This window comes from Schistocerca serialis, chromosome 1 (assembly GCF_023864345.2).
Source record: "Schistocerca serialis cubense isolate TAMUIC-IGC-003099 chromosome 1, iqSchSeri2.2, whole genome shotgun sequence".
Classification (NCBI taxonomy): domain Eukaryota; kingdom Metazoa; phylum Arthropoda; class Insecta; order Orthoptera; family Acrididae; genus Schistocerca; species Schistocerca serialis.
In genome coordinates this window covers 811,822,913-811,846,806 of record NC_064638.1, presented here as the reverse complement: position 1 = coordinate 811,846,806, position 23,894 = coordinate 811,822,913, and positions in this window count along the sequence as shown.

Below are 23,894 nucleotides of genomic sequence, written 5' to 3'. Positions count from 1 at the left end.
AAAAGACCCTTTTACATATGTAAAACTGTAAACATTTGATGCTAGTTAGTCCCCTTCAAACTAATACTGGAAAGCGTTACATTTTATGTACTCCTACGTGTGCAGATCAGTTTACATTTACATGTGTAAGAATAATGATGTGGTTATCCCAGTTAAACACCTTAAAATACAATTTTAATTACAATATATTTTCGGTGTCTTTTTACTCAGTCTTTACTTCCACTCCAGAACTAACTTTATCATGTAAATTTACTTATGTGTTCATGCACTCTACATATGATACATACACTGACGGAAATGGAGTGTTACACCACGAAGCACCAGTTCGGTATTTATCAATTCCCAAGGACATGTTAATACATTTAAGTAATATAACTTTTCAGTACACTGGAAGCGCTGTAATAAATTTGTCTGAAAATACTGAACACGGTATCGCGGTTTGTGGTCCTTGGTGCTCCGGAACATGGGGTAAAAAGTTTTTGATTGAACGCAGAACAGCGGCCATACGAACATCTGTCATTCTGTAGCTACGTTACAGTATATTAAGCAAGCTGACACCCGGGAAAATTGTGCGAATCGATTAATTCCTTTTGAAAAATATTTTAAAAAGGCTGATGGCACCTTTTGTACGTGAATCATTGGATTTTACTTGCAAAACCATGCAAAAAACTCTTTTTCCTGGGGGTTTTTGTAGGGCGCCATTTCTACCTTCTTGTACGAATCGGTTCAAACTCTGCACGAAAGTAGATAAAGGGACAAATTCAAAACGAATTTTTTTAAATCCAATAATCTTTATCTATTGTCGAGATGCCATGGCCGAGCTAAATGTAGCACGTAAAATTCATTATTACGTGGACTGAGTAAAATAAACAAAAAATGCGTTCTTACGGTAAAACTGATAACTTCCTTTCAAAAATCTAGCTTCATTGGGATTTTACCCGCAAAAAACATGTTTTATGAGTTTTTTTACGTGCGCCACTTTCATACTACATACTTGTGCGAATCGGTTCAAATTTTGTAAGGAGGTAGACAAATTCATGTAATTAATGGTCATTCTGTTTGCAACTTAAAAGCTTTATCCGTTGCCATTTGGTTCGAAAGACAATTTAAAAAATCTGTTTCGGTTTAGTCGTCGCCCAAGTCAACAAAAATCTACATCTGTTGCCAAAATATGGCGGTATAATGTCAAAATTATGGCAGGCTAGAAGTTGGCAACCAGAACGAAAAATGCTCCTCTCGTAGCATGAGAAAAGATGAATATGTCCTGGGCAGAGTTAAGACTGTAAAAGAGTGGAGCTCAGTTCCCGACTTATGTGGCAGCTTCAAAGACATTTAAATCAAAACATTTTGACATATTCGCCCTTTCTTACGAATTAACCCTACTTACCCGGCGCAGTGAGCTCTCTTAGCAGCAAGGTGTTGGGACACCTGCATCTTACAATTTATAGGGTAAAGTTCCAGATCCTGTGCCCAAAATCCAGAAGATTCGACAGCCATAGCAAACAATATATATTATCATATGGCTGAAGGGCATATATGTAATAGCTAAAAACATTTCTTTGGGAGGATAAAATTTCTGGGGTAGATTTGTTCCTGGAGGGATGCTTTCTCTGCCGGTACCTCCGCCGCATGGCGCTGCTGTCAGTTGTTAAAGATCGCGGTTGTGCTTCACAGTCCACGGCGTTAGAGCAACAAAGTGTAATTAGTTTTCTATGGAGCAAGGGAGCCGGCCGCGGTGGTCTAGCGGTTCTAGGCGCGCAGTCCGGAACCGCGCGACTGCTACGGTCGCAGGTTCGAATCCTGCCTCGGGCATGGATGTGTGTGATGTCCTTAGGTTAGTTAGGTTTAAGTAGTTCTAAGTTCTAGGGGACTGATGACCACAGATGTTAAGTCCCATAGTGTTCAGAACTATTTGAACCATTTTTGGAGCAAGGGACGAACGCCCATCGGGATCTTCAGGGAAATGAAGCCTACATGTGGGGAAACCTGTCTCGCTTTGAGAACTGTGAGGCGGTGGTGATGTGAGACCGACAAAGGCCGTGAAGTCTTGCATTGACAATGAGCGATCGGGGAGACCACATTCGTCGCTAACTGACGACGTTTCCCTCGTGGATGCAATGGTGAAAGCAGATCGGCATGTGTACGTCACGGCATTTCCCAGTTGATTGGCATATCGTATGGGAGAGCGTACGGTTCACGGGTTCTTAGGGTACGGGAAGGTTTAATGTCAGTGGTTGCTTAAGCAGTTGGATGACACGATGGAAGGCAAGTGAATGGTATGATCACTGAATCATCTGGAACGGCTCTCCAAGGAGATTGAAGGTTTCCTGGCCCACATTGGTGCTGGCGATGAAACGTGGATGCTGCGTTTCTCGCTGGAATCCAAGAAACAGAGCATGGTATGATAACATCCGCGCGTGCACGCGCGCACACACACACATACACACACACCTCTAGAGGTGGGTTAGATGTTCATAAATATGGTCATTAAAAGAAATGTATTTACAAATGAATGCAATGCCTCATATATGAAGAAATATACACAGCTGTTATTCTGGTATATTTTAATCTGTAAATGTTGTTGTGGTATTCAGTCCAGAGACTGGTTTGATGCAGCTCTCTATGCTACTCTATCCTGTGAAAGCCTCTTCATCTCCCAGTACCTACTGCAACCTACATCCTTCTGAATCTGCTTAATGTATTCATCTCTTGGTCTCCCTCTGCGATTTTTACCCTCCACGCTGCCCTCCATTGTTAAATTTGCGATCCCTTGATGCCTCAGAACATGTCCTACCAACCGACCCCTTCTTCTAGTCACGTTGTGCCACAAATTGCTCTTCTACTCAATTCTAGTCAATACCTCCTCATTAGTTATGTGAGCTACCAATCTAATCTTCAGCATTCTTCTATAGCACCACATTTCGAAAGCTTCTATTCTCTTCTTGTCTAAACTATTTATCGTCCACGTTTCACTTCCATACATGCCTACACTCCATACAAATACTTTCAGAAACGACTTCCTGACACTTAAATCTATACTCGATGTTAACAAATTTCTCTTCTTCACAAACGCTTTCTTGCGATTGTCAGTCTACATTTTATATACTCTCTACTTCGACTATCATCAGTTATTTTGCTCCCCAAATAGCAAAACCTTTACTACATTACTACTTTAAGCGTCTCATTCCCTAATCTTATTCCCTGAGCATCACCCGATTTAATTCGACTACATTCCATTATCCTCGTTTTGCTTTTGCTGATGTTCATCTTATACCCTCCTTTCCAGACACTGTTCATTCCATTCAACTGCTCTTCCAAGTCCTTTGCTGTCTCCGACAGAATTACAATGTCATCCATGAACCTCAAAGTTTTAATTTCTTCTCCATGGACTTTAATTCCTGCTCCGAATTTTTCTTTTGTTTCCTTTACTGCTTCCTCAATATACAGACTGAATAACATCGGAGAGAGGCTACAGCCCTGTCTCACTCCCTTCCCAACCACTGCTTCACTTTCATGACCCTCGACTCTTATAACTGCCATCTGGTTTCTGTACAAATTGAAAATAGCCTTTCGCTCCCTGTATTTTACCCCTGCCACCTTCAGAATTTGAAAGAGAGTATTCCAGTCAACATTATCAAAAGCTTTCTCTAAGTCTACAAATGCTAGAAACGTAGGTTTGCCGTTCCTTAATCTATTTTCTAAGATACGTCGTAGGGTCAGCACTGCCTCACGTGTTCCAACATTTCTACGGAATCCAAACTGATCTTCCCCGAGGTCGGCTTCTACCAGTTTTTCCATTCGTCTGTAAAGAATTCGCGTTAGTATTTTGCAGCTGTGGCTTATTAAACTGATAGTTCGGTAATTTTCACATCTGTCTACACCTGCTTTCTTTGGGATTGGAATTGTTATATTCTTCTTAAAGTCTGAGGGTATTTCGCCTGTCTCACACATCTTGCTCACTAATGGTAGAGTTTTGTTAGGCCTGGCTCTCCCAAGGCTGTCAGTAGTTCTAATGGAATGTTGTCTACTCCCGGGGCCTTGTTTCGACTTAGGTCTTTCAGTGCTCTGCCAAACTCTTCACGCAGTATCGTATCTCCCATTTCGTCTTCATCTACATTCTCTTCCATTTCCATAAAATTGTCCTCAAGAACATCGCCCTTGTATAGACCCTCTATGTACTCCTTCCACCTTTCTGCTTTCCCCTCTTTGCTCGGAACTGGGTTTCCATCTGAGGTGTTGGTATTCATACATGTGGTACTCTTTTCTCCAAAGGTCTCTTTAATTTTCCTGTAGGCAGTATCTATCTTACCCCTAGTAATATGCGCCTCTACATCCTTACATTTGTCCTCTAGCCATCCCTGCTTAGCCATTTTGCACCTCCTATCGATCTCATTTTTGAGCCGTTTGTATTCCTTTTGGCTGCTTCATTTACTACATTTTTATATTTTCTCCTTTCATCAATTAAATTCAATATCTCTTCTGTTACCCAAGGATTTCTATTAGCCCTCGTCTTTTTACCTACATGATCCTCTGCTGCTTCACTATTTCATCTTTCAAATCTACCCATTCTTCTACCGTATTTCTTTCCCCCATTCTTGTCAATTGTTTCCTAATGCTCTCAATGACACTCTCTACAACCCCTGGTTCTTTCAGTTTATCCAGGTCCCATCTCCTCAAATTCCCACTTTTTGCAGCTTCTTCAGTTTTTATCTACAGTTCATAACCAATAAATTGTGGTGAGAGTCCACATCTGCCCCTGGAAATGTCTTACAATTTAAAACCTGGTTCCTAAGTCTCCTTCTTACCATTATATAATCTATCTGAAACCTTCTAGTATCTCCAGGCTTCTTTCATGTATACAACCTTCTTTTATGATTCTTGAACCAAGTGTTAGCTATGATTAAGTTATGCTCTGTGCAAAATTCTACCAGGCGGCTTCCTCTTTCATTCCTTGGTCCCATTCCATATTTATCTTCTATGTTTCCTTCTCTTCCTTTTCGCACTATCGAGTTCCAGTCACCCATGACTATTAAATTTTCGTCTCTCCTTCACTATCTGAATAATTTCTTTTATCTCATCATACATTTAAACAATCTCTTCGTCATTTGTGGAGCTAGTTGGCATATAAACATGTACTACTGTGATAGGCGTGGGTTTCGAATCTATCTTGGCCACAATAATGTGTTCACTGTGATGTTTGTAGTAGCTTACGCGCATTTCTCTTTCCCTATTCATTATTAAACCTACTCCTGCATTACCCCTATTTGATTTTGTATTTATAACCCCGTTTCACATGACCAAAAGTCTTGTTCCTCCTGCCAGCGAAATTCACTAATTCCCACTATATCTAACTTTAACCTATCCATTTCCCTTTTTAAATTTTCTAACCTACCTGCCCGACTAAGGGATCTGACATTCCACGCTCCGATCCCTAGAATGCCAGTTTTGTTTCTCCCGATAACAACGTCCTACTGAGTAGTCCCCGCCCGGAGGTCCGTATGGGGTACTATTTTACCTCCGGAATATTTTACCCAAGAGGAAGCTATCATCATTGAACCATACAGTAAAGCTGCATGCCCTCGGGAAAAATTACGGCTGTAGTTTCCCCTTGCTTTCAGCTGTTCGCAGTACCAGCACAGCAAGGCCGTTTTGGTTAGTTTTACAATGCGAGATCAGCCAATCATACAGACTGTTGCCCCTGCAACTACTGAAAAGGCTGCTGCCTCTTTTCAGGAACCACACTTTTGTCTAGCCTCTCAACAGATACCCCTCCGTTGTGGTTGTAGCTATGGGACGGGTATCTGTATCGCTGAGACACGCAAGCCTCCCCACCAACTGCAAGGTCCATGGTTAAAGGGGGGGGGGGGGAGAGCAAATAAAAAACTAAAAAAGCACGACCAGGTTATTGCTAAATGTAAAATGGGCAGAAACGTGCTAACGAAAGCTATAGAAAGGGGAGTCTCATAACAGGATGTATTTTTCCTTGAGGTGAATATTGCTTTTATGATATCTGTAAATACTTTTACCGAACAGCACGATGAAGTGAGTAAAAAATATACCATGCGAACTTCACTCATTTCTCGTCAGCACGTCTGTTAATTACAGCGGACACTGCGTTCTAAGCTGCTGAGAATTTCCCTATAGCTTCATACTTCTTACGTGAGGACCGCTCAGAGTAAGAAATACACATGGACCTACGACATAGCCGGCCGTGGTGGCCGAGCGGTTCTAGGCGCTACAGTCTGGAACCGCGCGACCGCTACGGTCGCAAGTTCGAATCCTGCCTCGGGCATGGATGTGTGTGACGTCCTTAGGTTGGTTAGGTTTAAGTAGTTCTAAGTTCTAGGGGACTGATGACCTCAGCAGTTAAGTCCCATAGTGCTCAAAGCCATTTGAACCATTTTTGAACCTACCACATACGTAATGTTACTTGTCGTTTACTCAGTTCATCTATCGTGCGTCATTCTTTAACTTGAAGCAGCTGCAGTATATTTCAGAAGTAGCCTTGTTAACTGCTATTACGGGACGTTCCAATAAAAACTTACCAGTTGTCTATAAACACATATAATGAGAATTAATATTAATTTGAGCTTTTTTCAGATACTTTATCTAGTATTTAAATAAAACAGACCAGTTAAACATGACATAAAAATTATTGAAAATTGAAAGCTAGAAAACTTTCTTTCCTGAAATTTAAATACTTAGTGCTTTTTGGATGTACGTAGGTGCGTCGCTAGCAGATTTTACTCGTAAGGGCAAAACCGTCAAAGGAGCATACCACCAAAATCTCCTGACGAGGTTTCCGGAGGCTGTCAAGGAGAAGCGTGACAGGGAGTTATCCAAGGAGTGCTTCCACTCTACGACAATGATGCCCTTCATTCTGCACGAGCAGCTTCGCTAGTCTGTCACCCTCCGTATTCTGCTGGAATGACACCCAGTGACATCTTTCTCTTTCTTCGGATGAAGAAACCATTGCATGACAGGTATTTTCAAAATGGTGACGAGGTTATCTTTGAAGTGAAACATTTCCTGAACAGCAAAAATGCAAATTACTACAACCAAGCTCACCGCCGTGTCATTCATAGTTGCAAAAGATGCGTCACATTGAAGGATGAACATGTAAAGTAGCACCAACACCATACCAACTTTCATGGTCATCATTTGATTTTTTCGAGTTGTAAATCTCTGTTGTATGACTCCCCCTCGTAGTGGTGGTGAACAGCTTCTGACACGAGTTGCCACAGTGCAACATAATATTCAAGAACATACATACAACTACTTCAGGAAGCATCTCAATGGTACTCGACTGGTCGCATCCCGATTACGCTAGTACGACGGAAAAAAATGACGACAAGCAACTATTATTTGCTTCTCGCAACTTAGACAGTATGGTTATTGTGGTCTTCAGTCCAAAGACTGCTTTGTTACAGCTCTCCATGCGGCTCTATCTTCTGCAAGCTTCTTCAACTACTGCAACCGATACTCATTTCACCCTACTTACTGACTCGTCTCTTGGTCTCACTCTACCATTTTTACCCCTTTACCACACTTCCCTCCAATACAAAACTGATGATTCCTTGATGTTTCAGAATGTGTCCTATCAATCGATCCCTTCTTTTATTCAAATTATGCCAGAAATTTCTTTTCCATTCTATGCTATTCTATTCAGTGCCTCCTCATCAGTTAAGCAGTCTACCCGTCTAATCTTCAGTGCCCTTCTGTAGCACATTTCAAAAGCTTGTATTCTTCCCTTGTCTGAACCTTTCACTTACTTACACGGCTGCACTCCAAGTAAATGCTTTATAGAAAACTTCCTATCACTTCAACTTTCATTCGGTATTAAAATATTTCTCTTCTTCAGAAACGCTTTTCTTGATATTATCATTCTACATTTTACACCCTCTGTGCTTCGGCCATGATTGACTGTGGATATTGTATCACAGATACGGTCCCTTTGACTGATCAGAGATATCACTCAACCTGCCAAAAGATATAAAGAACCACGCATGAGCAGCGACTATTAGACGGAGGGGGACGTAGGAGGTCCGACAGCAGATCCGTTCCAGTCATTCCACCAGGAAGGAGGTACACGGCTCGTGTTGTCTGTAGTTCAACCATGCCTCGACGGTCAATACCGCGGTTCGATCGCGATCGCACTGTTATTTTGTGCCAGGTAGTTGTACCCGTGGTCTAGGGGTAGCGTCTTTGATTCATAATCAAAACGTCCTCGGTCCCGGTTTCGATCCCTGCCACTGCCTAAATTTTGATAAATAATCAGCATTGGCGGCCGAAGACTTCCGGCATAAGAAGTCAGCCTCATTCTGCCAACGGCCTTGTTAAAGGGGGCGGAGGAGCGGATAGAGGTTCAGGGCACTCTCTTGTCCTAGTGGAGGGAAATTGCCCCTACAGGCGGAAGAATCAGCAATGATCAACGACATGAAGATGCAGAAGGCAATGGAAACCACTGCATTAAAGACACGTAACGTGTATCCACAGGACATGTGGCCTGTAATTAAAGAAGTGTCATGATGATCTCTCCATTGGCAAAAGATTCCGGAATAGTCCCCCATTCGGATCTCCGGGAGGGGACTGCCAAGGGGAAGGTTACCATGAGAAAAAGATTGAATAATCAACGAAAGGATAACGTTCTATGAGTCGGGGCGTGGAATGTCAGAAACTTGAACGTGGTAGGGAAACTAGAAAATCTGAAAAGGGAAATGCAAAGGCTCAATCTAGATATAGTAGGGGTCAGTGAAGTGAAGTGGAAGGAAGACAAGGATTTCTGGTCAGATGAGTATCGGGTAATATCAACAGCAGCAGAAAATGGTATAACAGGTGTAGGATTCGTTGCGAATAGGAAGATAGGGCAGAGGGTGTGCTACTGTGAACAGTTCAGTGACCGGGTTGTTCTAATCAGAATCGACAGCAGACCAACACCGACAACGATAGTTCAGGTATACATGCCGACGTCGCAAGCTGAAGATGAACAGATAGAGAAAGTGTATGAGGATATTGAAAGGATAATGCAGTATGTAAAGGGGGACGAAAATCTAATAGTCATGGGCGACTGGAATGCAGTTGTAGGGGAAGGAGTAGAAGAAAAGGTTACAGGAGAATATGGGCTTGGGACAAGGAATGGAAGAGGAGAAAGACTAATTGAGTTCTATAACAAGTTTCAGCTAGTAATAGCGAATTCCCTGTTCAAGAATCACAAGAGGAGGAGGTATACTTGGAAAAGGCCGGGAGATACGGGAAGATTTCAATTAGATTACATCATGGTCAGACAGAGATTCCGAAATCAGATACTGGATTGTAAGGCGTACCCAGGAGCAGATAGAGACTCAGATCACAATATAGTAGTGATGAAGAGTAGGCTGAAGTTCAAGACATTAGTCAGGAAGAATCAATACGCAAAGAAGTGGGATACGGAAGTACTAAGAAATGACGAGATACGTTTGAAGTTCTCTAACGCTATAGATACAGCAATAAGGAATAGCGCAGTAGACAGTACAGTTGAAGAGGAATGGACATCTCTAAAAAGGGCCATCACAGAAGTTGGGAAGGAAAACATAGGTACAAAGAAGGTAGCTGCGAAGAAACCATGGGTAACAGAAGAAATACTTCAGTTGATTGATGAAAGGAGGAAGTACAAACATGTTCCGGGAAAATCAGGAATACAGAAATACAAGTCGCTGAGGAATGAAATAAATAGGAAATGCAGGGAAGCTAAGACGAAATGGCTGCAGGAAAAATGTGAAGACATCGAAAAAGATATGATTGTCGGAAGGACAGACTCAGCATACAGGAAAGTGAAAACAACCTTTGGTGACATTAAAAGCAACGGTGGTAACATTAAGAGTGCAACGGGAATTCCACTGTTAAATGCAGAGGACAGAGCAGATAGGTGGAAAGAGTACATTGAAAGCCTCTATGAGGGTGAAGATTTGTCTGATGTGATAGAAGAAGAAACAGGAGACGATTTAGAAGAGATGGGGGATCCAGTATTAGAATCGGAATTTAAAAGAGCTTTGGAGGACTTACGGTCAAATAAGGCAGAAGGGATAGATAACATTCCATCAGAATTTCTAAAATCATTGGGGGAAGTGGCAACAAAACGACTATTCACGTTGGTGTGTAGAATATATGAGTCTGGCGATATACCATCTGACTTTCGGAAAAGTATCATCCACACAATTCCGAAGACGGCAAGAGCTGACAAGTGCGAGAATTATCGCACAATCAGCTTAACAGCTCATGCATCGAAGCTGCTTACAAGAATAATATACAGAAGAATGGAAAAGAAAATTGAGAATGCGCTAGGTGACGATCAGTTTGGCTTTAGGAAAAGTAAATGGACGAGAGAGGCAATTCTGACGTTACGGCTGATAATGGAAGCAAGGCTAAAGAAAAATCAAGACACTTTCATAGGATTTGTCGACCTGGAAAAAGCGTTCGATAATATAAAATGGTGCAAGCTGTTCGAGATTCTGAAAAAAATGGGAGTAAGCTATAGGGAGAGACGGGTCATATACAATGTGTACAACAACCAAGAGGGAATAATAAGAGTGGACGATCAAGAACGAAGTGCTCGTATTAAGAAGGGTGTAAGACAAGGCTGTAGCCTTTCGCCCCTACTCTTCAATCTGTACATCGAGGAAGCAATGATGGAAATAAAAGAAAGGTTCAGGAGTGGAATTAAAATACAAGTTGAAAGGATATCAATGATTCGATTCGCTGATGACATTGCTATCCTGAGTGAAAGTGAAGAAGAATTAAATGATCTGCTGGACGGAATGAAGAGCCTAATGAGTACACAGTATGGTTTGAGAGTAAATCGGAGAAAGATGAAGGTAATGAGAAGTAGTAGAAATGAGAACAGTGAGAAACTTAACATCGGGATTAATTGTCACGAAGTCAAAGAAGTTAAGGAATTCTGCTACCTAGGCAGTAAAATAACCAATGAGGGACGGAGCAAGGAGGACATCAAAAGCAGACTCGCTATGGCAAAAAAGGCATTTCTGACCAAGAGAAGTCTACTAATATCAAATACCGGCCTTATATTGAGGAAGAAATTTCTGAGGATGTACGTCTGGAGTACAGCATTGTATGGTAGTGAAACATGGACTGTGGAAAAACCGGAACAGAAGAGAATCGAAGCATTTGAGATGTGGTGCTATAGACGAATGTTGAAAATTAGGTGGACTGATAAGGTACGGAATGAAGAGGTTCTACGCAGAATCGGAGAGGAAAGGAATATGTGGTAAACACTGATAAGGAGAAGGGACAGGATGATAGGGCATCTGCTAAGACATGAGGGAAAGACTTCCATGGTACTAGAGGGAGCTGTAGAGGGCAAAAACTGTAGAGGAAGACAGAGATTGGAATACGTCAAACAAATAATTGAGGACGGAGGTTGCAAGTGCTATTCTGAGATGAAGAGGTTACCACAGGAAAGGAATTCGTGGCGGGCCGCATCAAATCAGTCAGTAGACTGATGACCAAAAAAAAAAAAGGGCTCTCAACAAAGGGAAGTGTCCAGGCGTCTCGGAGTGAACCAAAGCGATGTTGTTCGGACATGGAGGCGATACAGAGAGACAGGAACTGCCGATGACATGCCTCGCTCATTCCGCTACTATAGCAGTGGATGACCGCTACCTATGGATTATGGCTCGGAGGAACCGACAGCAACGTCACCATGTTAAATAAATGCTTTTCGTGAAGCCACAGGACGTCGTGTTAGGACTCAAACTGTGCGCAATAAGCTGCATGGTGCATAACTTCACTCCCGATGTCCATGGCGAGGTCCATCTTTGCAACCACGACACCATGCAGCTCAGGGGCTTTGTTACTCTGGATTTGGCGATGTTAGTGGCAGAGGGTGGCCGGATGCCCATCCTGTCGCCACCCCGAAGCCCTCGGGTCAAAAGTAGTGTACCCCAGCTGTCAGTAACTGGTGTAAGCCATGAAATAGTGCGAACTTGTCCAAACGTCTGCGAGTCGTGGATCTGAGGCGGAACGTGGGGTCCAGCCCGGTATTCACCTAGCGGGATGTGGAAAACCGCCTAGAAACCACATCCAGGCTGACCAGTATACCGGCCCTCGTCATTAATCCGCTGGGCAGATTCGATCTGGGCCCGGCGCGCCTACCCGAGTCCAGGAAGCAGCGCATTAGCGCTCTCGACTACTCAGGCGTGTAGCGATAGTGCAACCATATCGGCAGCATATTGACGAGGTATTCGTCTTCGTGGACGACTATTCGCATCCCCATCGTACACATCTTGTGAATGACTTCCTTCAGGATAACGACATCGCTTGACTAAAGTAGCCAGCATGTTGTCCAGACATGAACCCTATCGAACGTGCCTGGAATAGATTGAAAGAGGCTGTTTATGAACGACGTGACCCACCAACATCTCTGAGGGCGCCGCGCGGGATTAGTCGAGCGGTCTTGGGCGCTACAGTCGTGGACTGTGCGGCTGGTCCCGGCAGAGGTTCGAGTCCTCCCTCGGGCATGGGTGTGTATGTTTGTCCTTAGGATAATTTAGGTTAAGTAGTGTGGAAGCTTAGGGGCTGATGACCTTAGCAGTTAAGTCCCATAAGATTTCACACACATTTTTTTCTCTCTCTCTCTCTCTGAGGGCTCTACACCGAATCGCCGTTTAGGAGTGGGACAATCTGCACGAACAGTGCCTTGATGAACTTGTGGATAATATGCCGCGACGAATAAAGACATGCATCAATGCAAGAGGACGTGCTACTGGTATTAGAGGTACCGGTGTGTACAGCAGTCTGGACCACCACCTCTGAACGTCTCGCTGTATGGTGGTACAACATGAAATGTGTGTGTTTTTTATGAGCAATAAAAAGAACGGAAATGATGTTTTGTGTTGATCTCTGTTCGAATTTCCTGTACAGGTTCCGAAACTCTCGGAACCGAGGTGATGCAATTCTTTTTTTGACATGTGTATTACAACATCTGGTTTCAATGGATTGTGCTTTATCGGTTTCTATATCATTGATATTGCACATTTGTAGCGTTTAGTGCAGTATATGCTTCTTTGAATATTTGTGAGACGCTAAAACTATGTTCCTGGCCAGGACTCTAACCCGGTCACTGGATTTTCGTGGGCAGTACGCTACAGACTGTGATGTGAGAGCATGGTTCACGGACCGATTCTGCGAGCCACTAGTTGTTTTCCATTCCATCCAAAGCCCAGGATCACTGCGGGAGAGCATCTGACAGGGTGCAAAGGAAATGCAGTCCCTAACGTTTCTAAGTTTCCCGATTTGGCAATTTTATAAGGCTTTTCATTTGCTGTCCTGTTGTTTGCTGTCATATTGTCTCGGCATTGGACTACTTGTAGACAACATTTACCAGACAACTTAAACCAGAGATACACGTATCACTGTAATAACTGCCATAAACGTATGCCTATGTGACACTGTGCCCTCAATCTGCTACTACCACTCTTCAAAATAACTGACTCAGGAACATATTATTACTGAAGAACAACCATGAAATTAAACAACTTACGATTAACATTGGTTTGTTACGTCTTGAATTCATGAAAATGTCTATACGTTGATCTAAAGTCCACTCAGAGTGCATGCATACACACACTATTAATATTTTTATTAGAGTAAGCTATTGTCGTTTTAAGACTCCGTTCGGTCATTGTAAAGAAAAATATGATTATCATCATCATCATCGTCATCATCATTTACCACACGTAAACATACCATTTAGTCCCATGGCAAAAGACAAATATACACTAATACTTAAACACAAAACATAACGAAATGATCACCGCATGCAGTGCACGAGTCATCATTAAATAGAATTGTAACATCACAAAAATTGATTACGTATATTTGCCCATTTATTTCTTACTCTGGCATACTCAGTGGTGGCTGCTGGATCTGCTTCTTCCAGGGTTACTAAAGTTCTGTCTTTCCACCTCTTTTGCGGACGACTTCTTGGACGTTGCTAGTTGGCTGATGTACCAATACTTTGTTGGGGTGAGTACACTCTGCTGGAAGGACATGCCCTGCACACTCTAATCTTCATCTTGCAATCACTCTCCCAACATCGGGTTTCTTAAACCGCCGATACAAATCTTCCTTGTGTCTTCTTTCCGATCTTCCAGTTTCTCTATTGTATAGTGGATGATAAATTTTCCTTAAAAAATCCCTCACAGAAGCACGGCTGCATTCTTCTGTTGCCTATGTACTTGCCCATGCCTCACAACCACACAATATAACCGGTCGCACGAGTGACATGTACAGCTGTATCTTGCTTTCCTGGGATCCAATGCGTATCATGTACAGGTCATTTAAACTGTAAGACACCCAGTTTGCATTTATTATTCTTTGTCGAATTTCCTTCTCTATCCAATTTTATTCGACAATAGTGATCCCAGGTACTTGAATGTTTCATTTCTTTCAAAACTGTCACCGTCTTACTGACGCCGTCCACTAATTTAGCCGACAAGAGACTACCAGATACTTTGTTTTCTCGCCGTTCACCAGTAACCCTAGTTTGCTCGCTTCTAACATAAATCCAGCTGTGCTTCCTATCGCCTCATTCAGAGTTTCGCCCACATTCACACTATCAGCTGCAAATACGTGGAACGTCTCACTGCCAATCATCTCCATCGCCCTATTCCGGCCAACTGCGCGTCTTACCTTTTCCAGCCAATATTGAACAGAACTGTCGACAGAGGATCCCCCTGTCTCAACCCATTCTTAACTGTGACGGGTGCCGACAGTTGATTTGCAAATGTACCGGTTGGTAGGACATGTTCTAAGGCATCAGGGGATCACAAATTTAGCATTGGAGGGCAGCGTGGAGGGTAAAAATCGTAGAGGGAGACCAAGAACTAAGCAGATTCAGAAGGATGTAGGTTGCAGTACGTACTGGGAGATGAAGAAGCTTACACAGGATAGAGTAGCATGGAGAGCTTCATCAAACCAGCCTCAGGACTGAAGACCATAAAAACAACAACAACAACCTGGCAACGTGATCCGTTGTAACAAGCTGCAATCAGCCTGATGTACTTCATTGGTATCCTGAACTCCTGCACCATCTTCCAGAGGACTGGCTGATTAATTCTGTCGTATGCCTGTCGGAAGTCAAAGAATGTAAGGAGCATGTCATTATCGAACTGATAAAACTTCATCATTTGAAGCATTGTGAAGATATGGTCGTTGGTTGAACGTCCCTACAATCCCTGCGAGCAATGGCTTTAGTCGACTTAGTATCAGAGTGGCGTAAACTTTATATCCTATCTCCAGCAGCGGGATCCCGCGGAAATTATAAGCTTTCGTGACAACGCCTTTTTAAAAATCTGCAGTGCAGTTGCCATTTTCCATTCTGCAGGGATTCCTCAGCTGATCATATTTCTGCCATAAGCTGTCTCAGACTTTCTAAAACCGCTCCGCCCCTCGCCCCCACCCACTAGTAGCGATGTAACTCCCCACGATGGTTTTGATCTCATCCGATGTTGACTCGGGCACTTCTTCTTCCATCACCTGTAATATCTTCGGTCCTTTCTTTCCTACCTAACCGTCATGATCTAATACTTGTGAAAATATCTTTCAAAGGCATCTATTTGCTCCAGTGAAGGAACCACACTTTTCCCATTAAAGTTTGCGCTCTATAAATACCATTATTAAAATTTGCCAACATTTGTTCTGTATTGCACAATAATAATCATAGAATAAATACTTCGCGCTTCATCAGCTTCAACAGGAGCCGCCCGCCGACTCGTACTTCTTCATTCCATGAGCTGATATCGCAGATTAACTGCTACGCACCCTCTATACAGGTGCCATAATCTCATCCCACTGCCTACTTAAAGGGCAATCTCCACGTCAACTGTAATCGTGGGCCCAGCAGAGATGACTATATTTTCGATACATTGTAATGGTTCCGATGCTGTACCCTTACACGTTCGACGATTAACTCTTTCAGGACGGAGTTATAGCTTGGATGTTGTGCACTAAGCACATCACATTCTCTTCACGTCCTCGCCAGCCACCCGAGAACAAGTAACGGACTCCCTGCAACATTCTGCATCATCCCACACCACTGGTCAGAGAAAAGCAGCAGCCGAACTAGGAAATTACTGCCCCGTGATTACGCTGTCTTTGACACCACAACACCAACAGCTACGTTCGTAGTGGAGCCTTGATTGGGAAACATGGTCTGCTGATGAATGGCGTCACATGTTGTTCTGCGAAGAATTGCGGTCCTGCACTGCACCGGATGATCATCGTCGGCAATGTGGGGCAACTTGGGAAGAGTTCCCACTCTTCCAACATTTTGGAGAGACCTACTGGTGCTGCTGCTGGTGTCACAGTGTGGGGAGCCATCGGGTATGACCCCAAGTCTCGGCAGGTAGCGTCTGAAGTAAACTGCCTGCTTGATGCTGAGGTACTCCTGTAGCCAGCAACGTTCTCAGGTCTCTCTCCAACAGAACGCGTGGAAACAGCTGTGACGTCAATTCCGCTCAAGTTCCAGTATCCATCATACCAAGGACAAGCTACAAAAGTTGTGAGCCAGAATGTCTCAGGACACCCTTACCAACCGCTTCGGTCCATGTCTCCAGGCCAGAGGGGTGCAACGTCATACAGACAAGTGGCGTCTTACTGCCAAGTTCTTTGTAAATTTGATTCGATTTTGTAATCACAGAAGTAACCTCTCAACCCATGTAGTTGTATTTAGCTCCCTCCCAAGAGCTTTAGGTTGGTTCAGGTCTTTTATAGGCAGCATAGAAAAAAAACTGGTTTCTTATTCACAGGAGTCATACAAGGTGCGACAATAAAGTAATGAGACTGATTTTCTTTGCAAGATGTGGCAGCCCTGCAGGCATGCGTAGGCACAATATCTTTGGTTCAAATGGCTCTGAGCACTATGGGAGGTCATCAGTCCCCTAGAACTTAGAACTACTTAAACCTAACTAACCTAAGGACATCACACACATCCATGCCCGAGGCAGGATTCGAACCTGCGACCGTAGCGGTAGCGCGGTTCCAGAGTGAAGCTCCTAGAACCGCTCGGCCACACGGGCCGGTACAATATCTTTGACCTTGGTCTATAAGCTGCTTGAGCACTATGGGAGGTCATCAGTCCCCTAGAACTTAGAACTACTTAAACCTAACTAACCTAAGGACATCACACACATCCATGCCCGAGGCAGGATTCGAACCTGCGACCGTAGCGGTAGCGCGGTTCCAGAGTGAAGCGCCTAGAACCGCTCGGCCACACGGGCCGGCACAATATCTTTGACCTCGGTCTATAAGCTGCTTCTAGTCCAAGCGGCACAACGATGCAACTGCTCAGTCGTGAGTTGTGCTGTAATAAGTTAACACGTGTTTGTGTCTCTCGTCACGGAAATGGAACCGCATAATATTGCGCAACGGTAAACAATTTTTTTGCGTTACATTGGGTGAAAACGCGACGACAACTTACGGTAAGCTTCAGAAGGCTTTTGGAGAGGTGGTTACGTCAAGAGCTCAAGTTTTTCGTTGGCATAAAATGTTTAGTGAAGGCAGAACGAATGTTGAAGATGAAGACGGCAGTGGACGACCATCAACCTCATGGACGGATGTCAAATCGGCCAGGGTGTGTATCGCGTCAATGATTCATTTTCCGTGTCGCTATCGGTTTCATAATAAAGTGTCATTATATATTTTCTTGCTACGTCCGCAATGTTATCGTCATTTTCAGCCATGTTTCTGTTTAGAGATGTGTGGCTGACGATCGACAACACGTACAAACACTAGAAAAAATAAACAATTTTCCTGAGGTCTGACCCGAACGCTGAGCTGGTGTATGATTCGTAGTGTTTATTTGCTTTAGGATCTGTTTTCTTTGCTGCCATGCGTCTGCATAGAGGCGAGCTGCGCCTCCTTGTTTACTTTTTAAAAACCTCCGTAAAACGCAAATAAGCCATCCTTGGGTGCGGGCCAAGCTGTTGCTCACTCGACGCCAGGCGCATTCATCCTACCAAACAGACCGAGCCGGCAGCTGGTCACGTCGCATTTGTTCGGCCAGCGGTCAGCAGGGGGCTGGTTTTCTCCACCAACATTTTGTTTGGCGGCAACTGTCGACAATCTTAGGCTGCGATAATGACGGTGTCCATACCTGTCGTCCGTTTATAGCGTAGTTCTACTAAATTTATAGCTTTATACTCCACGCCTGACATAAATATTGTACGATCTGTGCCTCTGATGAATGATAGACCCACAAGGAAACAAGATATAGTTCTCTCGCAAATTATGCAAGATTTTCTATAGATTATGTGTATTCACAAGTTTCCCGAAGCTGTAGAAAGGTGGTTTGCTGAGTGGTATCCAGTGGCTCAATGCAGGAATCTCGTGTTCCTGTATTAGATGTAAGATGTTTCTGCAGTGGTAATTGGTGGTTTTTTACATTGTAAGTAAATCAGTTAACTATTCACTACGTTATAACTACGATAATACTGAGAAATCTGATTTTGTGTTGCATATATAATTTTACAGTGATGTTCACTGATTGATTTTGATAATGAATGTAAATCAATTAAGTTTTCACTGCATATAAAATATTTTATAAAATAATAATACGATGACTCGCAGTAACTTTTGGAAAATATTTGTTTGGAGGAGCAAACTAGATTCTGGGAGGGTGATACGTGTTCAGACAGCACAAGTGCCATCAGACAGATAATGGAAAAGCATGTGCAACTTAATAGAGATACTCTTCTGCTGTTTATTGACTACATGAAAGGTTTCACAATGTAGACAGGAGACTGTAATGTGAAATATGAGACATGAATAGCATACCACACCAATTAGTGAGAGTAACCCAACAAATGTAGTAAGACTCCAAAATTGCTACTGCTGCAAAAGAGAACGTTAAAGTAACAGAAAGTATAGGTTTACAACTAGCATGCAGTTTGTTTCCGATACTTTTAAATCTCAATGTTGATTATATGTTAAGATAGAAAGAAATAGAGATTTACATCCATAACTTTAACAAACGTAATCATCTAATGATAACACTTCTTATAGCTGATAACGAGGACACCACTTTAAAACGCTATTTAGAACCTAAATATGATTGCCAAAAGATATGACTTAAAAGTCTCGATCCAAAAAAATGTCCCGGTTTTTAAAGATCGAGACCTGTTGATAAGCAAAATTGTAATAACGACCAGAAAACAGAAAGAATAAATGACTTCATCTTCTTAGGAAATACTATCTTCTTCACAAACGAAAAAGACATAACGAGAAAATTTGGAAAATTTAGGTATACTAGAGTGAGCACACACAGAACACTAAATATAAAGGTGAGGAAAGTAACAGTAATAAAGTTCTACAAAACAATGGCAATATCATCTATACCTTGTGGCCATGAGATTTGGACAACAACAACTGTAAATGACCAAGGAATACAAGCGCCGAAGTAGGCTTTTCAGAAGAGCAGCTGGCTGTACACAGTCTGATGTGATAAGAAATGCAACAATCGGAAAAGGACTAGGACTGAAAAGCATAAAAGAATAAAGTATAGAAATAAATGGAAATATCGTGCACGAGAGTGAAGGTAGAATGCTCAAAATAATAACGATTTATCGACCAATAAGAAAAGATCAGTAGCGGCATCAAGAAACAGATGAAGAGGTCAAGCAGAAATAAACGATAGACAATAGAAGTACTGAAGATGGCGTAACAGGCAAAAGTCAAGAGTGAAGGTAGAATGCTTAAAATAATAACGATTTATCGACCAATAAGAAAAGATCAGTAGCGGCATCAAGAAACAGATGAAGAGGTCAAGCAGAAATAAACGATAGACAATAGAAGTACCGAAGATGGCGTAACAGGCAAAAGTCTAACACTTGAAGAAAGAAGAAAAGAAAGAGGAACGATTCACTTCGTAATGACGAACGTATTATCATGTGCACAAAACACAGTATCAAAACTTAGGAAATAAGTTACCTGGACAACGAATGAGACAAAAATGTACGCTTTTGTTGTAGCGCTAACCAATATCGGTTTCTCAACATACAGAAAACCTTCATAGAAGCCGCTCAAAATGTCGACCGCCATAATGGCAGTAGACTGTTATGAGATATTACTGGCCATGTTTCATACTCCTGTAAGACAAGACATTGGCGTATTTAAGAGGCTGCTGCAATAACAGCATCAGCCGTGGAGCCACATGGACTGTTCTGTTTATATCGTCCAAGAAGATGAAGTCTGCTGATGGCAAACTGAGTATGGAACCGGATCACCATCATCGTATTGTATTTTCTTTTTTGTTCGTGGATTCTCCTGGCAAAATTCAATAATTACTACTGGAGACCGTGTGTCCTTGATATCGAACCAAACGTCAGTCCTCCCTCAACATCCCTCGAAAATCGAACAGAAGATTTTAGACAGATATTGAGAATTGAGGTTTCGCTATTGTATAAGCGCTGCCCACGTTACATGCGGGTGAAGAAAACAGTGAACAAATTCCGTCGTGAGAAAATCAAAGCTGGAAATCCAGGTGTACGCAATACTGTAATGATTGGTTTCTCGGTTTAATAGTTTTGACCTCAGATGAGACTTCCTTGATTTGCGTGCCATACTTCACATTGATTCCGTAACACAGACTACGTCATCTATTCACGGTTTCCTCCAGAGTCGGAATTTTTCCATTCAGGCAGTTATTTCAAACTTTTTCTTCGTTTACAATTAGTTTCGGCTTTTCAAGCCATTATTCAGTGTTAATCTGTAAAAAAGCGCCCCACATTACTGCTATGAAAGGAAAACGCAATGGTATGGAAGTAAGTTAACAGTTACGCCCGCCCGGTTAGCCGTGCGGTCTCACACACGGCTTTCCGGATTGGGCAGGAGCGTCTGGTCCCCGGCACGAATCCGCCCGGCGGACCAGCATCGAGGTCCGGTGAGCCGGCCAGTCTTGGATGGTTTTTAGGCGGTTTTCCATCTGCCTCGGCGAATGCGGGCTGGTTCCCCTTATTCCGCCTCAGCTACACTATGTCGGCGATTGCTGCGCAAACAAGTTCTCCACGTACGCGTACACCACCACGAAAACATAGGGGCTACACTCGTCTAATGTGATACGTTTCCTGGGGGGGGGGGGGGGGGGGGGGGGGGGGATGCACCAGGGGCCCAACTGCACAATAACCCTGAAAGAGTGGTTCGGTGGGGGCGGCGGAGGGGTGAAGTGGACTGCGGTAGTCGTCGTGGGGTTGTGGTTCACGGCGGCTGCGGCGGGAACGAAGCCTCTCCGTCGCTTCTAGACCCCTGGTTAACATACAGTACAATACAATACAAGTTAACAATTAGCACGACAGAACCTGACACTGTGATGTTTAGTCTACAAGTTTTAAATATTTTCTCGTGTGTGCATTGCTCCTTACGCCACACACAGCCACAGATTTTTTTCTGATAAGCTAAGAAAAATTTAGTAGTGAATAGATTATTTTTCTTTAGCTGCTGCATTTGCTGATTTCAGTTTGCTTTCGAGAACGTCAGCACACCAGACACAAAATAGTTTGCTGAGCAAGAAGTAAGTTTAAGGGTATTTTTGTTCCGTCATTACAACTACATGAAAATACGTGTTATTCTTATTAGACGCGTTTCGCTTCATTGACGTGAAGCATCATCAGTGGTGTGTAATTAAAGATATTTACAATTTAATTTGTTTTTAAGATCTAAAAACAAGTCTTAAACAATTTATTGGCTTTTGCTTACGGTAATTTCTGCTTGGCTTCTCGCCTGCATCAGGAAATGCAGTCTGCTAGGACGTCTTTAGTTTCTTTCTTCATTAGACACTGATACTTGTAGTCTAATTTGTAGTCTACTATTTATCAGTGTACTTCTAAGTGTGTATTGCTTTGTGCAGTTTGTCTTTGACCTATATTTTTTAAAATTTTTGTTGTTAATTATATGCGTGTTATTATGTTGCTGTATTTTATAGCCAGTTAGTTACATGTTCCATGGATCATTTCGTAGGATAGCCGGCCGGAGTGGCCGAGCGGTTCTAGGCGCATCAGTCTGGAACCGCGCGACCGCTATGGTTTCAGGTCCGAATCCTGCCTCGGGCATGGATGTGTGTGATGTCCTTAGGTTAGCTAGGTTTAAATAGTTCTAAGTTCTAGGGGACTGATGACCTCAGTTGTTAAGTCCCATAGTGCTGGGAGCCATATGAACCATTTCGTACGATAGATCGCCCTTGGGCGGCCTGAGCGAGGGGTGTCATCGACAGTTCCTGCCTCTCTGTATCTCCTCCATGTCCGAACAACATCTCTTTGGTTCACTCCGAGACGCCTGGACACTTGCCCTGTTGAGAGCCCTTCCTGGCATAAAGTAACAATGCGGACGCGATCGAACCGCGGTATTGACCATCTAGGCATAGTTGACCTACAGATAACACGAGCCGTGTACCTCCTTCCTGGTGGACTGTCTGGAATTGATCGGCTGTCGGACTCCCTCCGTCTAATAGGCGCTGCTCATGCATGGTTGTTTACATCTTTGGGAGGGTTTGGTGACGTCTCTGAAGAGTGAAAGGGACTGTGTCTGTGATACAATATCCACAGTCAACGTCTGTCTTCAGGAGTTCTGGGAACCGGGGTGATGCAAATCTTTTTTGATGTGTGTTAATATTGCATACCAGACACTTTATAAAATAATCGAAAAAATCACCCTCTCTCACGCAATCCGCTGCAGCCCTCGCCCCTTCGTCCCCGCCCGACTAATTTCATTTCACTTCTTGATCCTCACCTTTTCCTCCAACTCATTCTCCTTCACACTACCATGCACTTATATCTCTTTACCTTTGTTTCTCCCTCCACCACGCGTCCCTACACATAAACACAGAGTATAAATACATAGCACCGTAATTAAATAGAATAACACACATATAACTCATTACAAACAGCAAAAAGAAAAGTATAGGTCAAAGACAAACTAATGGCAATGTTGGTAACATTACAAAATACAATACACACTTAGAAGTATACAGATAAACAGTAAACAGTGGTGTACGGAAAAGTGTGCTGCAAAGTGCGAGCTAACATCGCATAGATGTTCGGGCTCACATGTGGTTCGTCTTCGTCGAAATGTCTTGGCTCAAACCCGTCTGGAGATTGAACCGCACGTGTCACATTACACGCCCTAAATTAGACACTTGTGAATTGGTTAAATTATCTGGCTGATACCAAGTTTGCGAAATACAATGTTAATATAACGTATAATAACAGTAATAATAATATCGGAAACTAAATTAACGACCCATAAATGATGTAGGCCACACAGTTGCGATTTGGTTAGAATAATGTTTATTTAGAAAGCAAAGTAATAGAGAAAGTAATCGTATTTAGAGCTACTGTTACACTCGAGCGCATATCTATTTGACACAGTTCGATCATTCACAATCTCATCGCGAATTACAAGTTCGATACGTCACCTCGTTAACTACAGAATTAAATATTTTTCATAAATGTTCAAAAATGTTCAGACGTGTGTAAAATCTTATGGGACTTAACTGCTAAGGTCATCAGTCCCTAAGCTTACACATTACTTAACCTAAATTATCCTAAGGACAAACACACTCACCCATGCCCGAGGGAGGACTCGAACCTGCGCCGGGACCAGCCGCACAGTTTCATAAATGTTTCCTTTATGGCCGATCTTAGGTTCACCATATTTAACACCGCTACGTCTCTTTGGCGACAAAAGCATTCTACTGGGTTTCTCTATGACGTAGGTTCTCGTCTGCCTGCCGGCCGGTGTGGCCGTGCGGTTAAAGGCGCTTCAGTCTGGAACCGCGTGACCGCTACGGTCGCAGGTTCGAATCCTGCCTCGGGCATGGATGTGTGTGATGTCCTTAGGTTAGTTAGGTT